Below are 4,668 nucleotides of genomic sequence, written 5' to 3'. Positions count from 1 at the left end.
GAGAGAGAGAAAGAGAGAGAGAGAGAGAGAGAGAGAGAGAGAGAGAGAGAGAGAGAGAGAGAGAGAGAAGAATTATGCTACTATACTATCAATAGTACCAAGCCCATGGTATTATTGAGTTTTTGGCCGTTGGATGAAAAGATGTGCGGTTAGGATGATAGTGGTCCCCGGTTAAATTGATACTGGTCCCCTAGGGTTGAGTGGGTGGTTGGTTTACTAATACTAGTGAAGGCACCCGCGCGTTGCAGCGGGTAGATTCTGTATAAATAAATAAATAAATAAAGCTGTAGAAAGAAATTTAGATATTAAACTCCACTCCATGCCTAAATTTTCATGAATAGTATAAAAAAGAATGAGTTGTCCCTATACCGGAAATAGAGATATTTTAGTTATATTTTTAGTTTAGCAATGATGTATATAGTGTAGGAATTCACGCGATGCGGTGGATAAAAATTAAAAACTTATAGAGTTCTTACATTTTTTCGAGAAAGGAGTGATCGAGGGTAGGAGTGGGGGTCGTATAAGAGTTTGAAATTGTTGTAAATGGGCGCGACCACACATCCTCCTTGAACGCGGCGCCCCCGTCCGCGGCCTTGAGCGCCGCGCACACCTCGTCAAGGGCCTCGCGGATCATCCGCTCGAACCGCGCGCCCACGGACGTGGCGATAGCGAGGTCCGCCATGTGGAGGAAGGTCTTCGGCCGCTCCTCCTCCGGGGTCTCCTTCTAGATGGCCACCGCCGCCTGGACGGCGGCGGGGCCGGCGGAGAGGATCGAGGTGCCGCCGATCGGAGGGGCGGCGGCGAGGGAGGGTGCGGAGGAAGAGGAAAGGTTGGGGTTTTAGGGTTTGGGAAGGAGAGCGGAAGAGCTCGACAGAGAGATCGCGGATGTGGGGTTTGGGGTTTATCAAGCTTGGAGAAGCTATATTTACTACCACATATTAATTTGTCACCTAAAGTATAGTATTTATTTAATTAATTAGGAAAGGAAAACATATGCATGTAATATGCAGCTATCATTAGCAACATTAAATATAATAAGATAGTAAAAATATAAACATGTAAAACTGAAGCCATTATTCTTGGGCAATAATTAGACAGTTTTTTCTCTTTATAATTAATGTCTTAAATATTTCACTATTAAAAAATTTATATGGGATATAAATAAAATTAAAGAGTAATTAAGAGGTGAGTATTAATGGAGTTATAACTATTAATAACATTAAATGTAAGAATAAAAAAAATGAACCACCATTAAAAAATTTAAAAAATTTAAAAAATTTGAAAAAAGGAGGGCTTGCCATGTCATCAATTTTATTGAGGATTCATATAGAGTAATAGATAATCTAACGGGTGGAAATGATCAACGGATAGATCTAACGATAGAAAACTCAATAGTACCAAGGGCTTGGTACTATCGATAGTACAGTAGCCGGACTATATATATATATATATAGATGTAATCTAATTTTTTTTTTAATATTAGGGTTCGCAAAAACTCTTTTGGTTTTAGTTAAAGAAAAACGGTAACTTCAAATTCCATCCATGTGATTTCGCACTTTTTAAGTTTAGTACCATATAGTTTAAAGTGTATCAATTTAGTACCATGTGATTTTATTTTTCTTTTTTTGTCAACCTCTTCGTTAACTTTTCGTTAAATTATATATAAAAAACTTCAAATACCCCACCTATAGTTTATTGGATATTCACTTTAATACCCTTTAATTTTAACAAGTGGTTGCGCACTTTTTCACTTTTGTACCATATGGTTTAAAGTGTATCTTAGTTAAAGAAAAACGGTAACTTCAAATGCCACCCATGTGGTTTCGCACTTTTTCACTTTAGTACCATTTGGTTTAAAGTATATCAATTTAGTACCCTGTGGTTTTATTTTTCTGTTTTTGTCAACCCCTCCGTTAACTTTTCGCTAAATTATATATAAAAAACTTCAAATACCCCACGTATGGTTTATTGGATATTTACTTTAATACCCTTTAGTTTTAACTTTGTCATTGATTTAACAAAAAAATTAGTAGAGTAGATAATAAAAAGAGAAAAATAAAACTACAGGGTAGGAAAGTGATATATTTTAAACCACAAGGTACTAAAGTTAGAAAGTACGAAACTATATGTAGTATCCCTGGTATACAGCAGTCGAGGCTTGTCGACACGTCGGGAGAGTGTCAGGACAAGTCCGAGTCGCGTTGGCGCGAAATAGACACAAACGGACTCAGTGGGGACGCGAGAGCAGGAATCAGCATTGGAATCTGCAAATTGCAGATTTCCTGCTTGTTGTACCGGTACAACATCAGAGGTGTACCGGTACACTTTTTGTACCAGTACAACATCGGATGTGTACCGGTACACTTCGCCTGTTTCTGCGCAGTTGCTCTCGGGTTGCCATTTGTACCGGTACGAATGCCCGTGTACCGGTACACCAGGGTAGGTGAGAGGGCTTTTTGGTCTTTTCTCACCTCGTTTGTACCACCCCTCCCCACAGCCTATATAGGCGTGTTGTAGAGCTGAGAAGGAGGTTTTACTATTTTCTTCTCCTCTCTCTCTCTCTAGCTCGACTGTGCGTTGTGGAGGAGCTCAGGTGGAGTTGGATTGTCGCTGACGTCGCGCCACGGAGCCGTTCGAGCACACGAGCATCGTAGTTGCTGTGTTGGGAGGCCGGGCGAGCGTGGATTTTCGCTGTTTCGATGTTGCGCCAGATTGGGAGTAGCTCTTGAGGTGGGTTAATCATCGGTTTGTCTTCTAAGTAGCTATATGGTCGACATGTATTCATCGGGTTGTTTAGTATATAGAAATTGCTCGATTCATGGATTTCGTGTTTTTATCTTCAAAATCTGAATTGGAGCCTCGACTTTTGATTATATCTACTTACACATGTTGGACTTGGTTATGACTTAGGAGAAACTACGATTATAACGTGTCATATGCTTACACTACCAGATTTAGCTCTAGGAGCCGTTGTTATTTTGTATCGCCGCAGTATCAACGTGGTGGATATCCCAGGTAATGTAGATTGCTGTTACGCTCGTGCTGGGATCCCGAGCCTATTTTACAGTAGTGTTCAGACTGTTCCGGACTGTTGGGGGCCGTCGGGATTGACGGTGGACTCAGATTGCCGTTTTGGCATCAGATTGTGCCGAGGGCACGTGATTCGTTGGTTGTTAGACCAGTTGGATCCAGTGTACTTGACTATAGCTTGCGAAAGCCTGATTGAGCTCGACAGGGATATGCTTGCATACTCGGTTGGGTAGCGCCCATGAGTGCCACTTCGGAGTCGGGCTTAGTGCTTCTGCGTTGATGTCGAGGTGTCCTGTTTGGACTTGCTATCCACTGACTACTTAGTATGGAGCTAGCTTTAGCTTCGAAAGGCGGGACGGATGTGTTCACAGTCCCTGGGACGGATATGCTTACAGTCCCTAGTGAGATTAGGTCAGGATTGACATTTTCTATAGATTGTTGGTGTTAGAGTATGACAGTAGAGTGGTTTTTAGCAGTAGATTTGTTCCAGCATTACTTACTTTTCCAGCTCCCTTCTGTAGACTTAGTGGGTGGACTGATGATGTTGAGGGCGGCACCCACTGAGGACTACTTGTTTTTACAGTAGTTCTCACGCCCTGTTGTTCCTTTTTGTTTTGCAAAGTCGTCGTCTTCGGTTGCTGCTGATCCTGATCGTGGCAAGGGCGTTGCGAGTTAGAGCCCTACCAGACGAGCCAGAGCTAGTGGAGTACCAGCTACAGGTAGTTGTAGTTTTTGGTTCATTACATACTAATGTTATACCTCGCTGGAGCGAGTGTTTTGTACCAGGATACTGTGTATGTACTGATCCATTTTTATTATATACTCTTGTTCATTTTTCTAGCAGCTCTATACTATTGGTTGTAGTGTTGTATTATTACAAGTACAGTTACAGCTTCGCTTTGTATACAGAAAAAATTTCTATGTATACGGCGGGTCTATTGGCGTGCCCGAGGAAACGAGTAATCCGGGGCTTGACACTATAGGGATGGTATTTGAAGTTTTTTCAAAGAAAAAAAGTTAATAAGAAAGAATGAGAATATGGGCCTTAGGATGAGCAGAGTGTAAATCTTACATCTAATTAAAGGGATTCGTTTGGTTCACTTATTTTAGACTCTGAAATCGAAATAAGATTCATTGATTCTGATAGTTATTGTTTATTTTACAAAAAAAATGGATTTTGATTCTCATTTAACTTTGAAATAAAAATGATCTAATTCATTTATGAGCTAATCTGGTTTTGACTTTTGGACTGGTCAATTCTAGAGTAAACAATTCAAAACCCTTTCTCACAAACCCCTTTTCCTCCTTACTCTTGCTTACGCTTATCTCTTTTAACGAAAACCTTCCTGTCAAAATTTTAGGCATATCTAGATTTCTATTCTAATAATAAACTAAATATATTTAGATCATTCGTCATTTTATTTTTTATTGCAATATAGTTCAATTTCATTTCTCATTTTTATTTCAATTATGAACCAAATATGCCCTAAAGGTACCAAGAGCATTGCTCAATTTTTATAGCCAAAATACAAAAATTTCTTTCCAAATATCTGCTTTTGCACCCTCTATTTTTTTCCTTGAATATTTTTTTTTTGAGAAATAGGTAGCGAGCTACCTGCTTCATTGATTAAGTGAAAT

This window comes from Ananas comosus, linkage group 19, assembly GCF_001540865.1.
Source record: "Ananas comosus cultivar F153 linkage group 19, ASM154086v1, whole genome shotgun sequence".
Lineage (NCBI taxonomy): Eukaryota > Viridiplantae > Streptophyta > Magnoliopsida > Poales > Bromeliaceae > Ananas > Ananas comosus.
Note: the sequence above shows the minus strand (reverse complement) of the source record.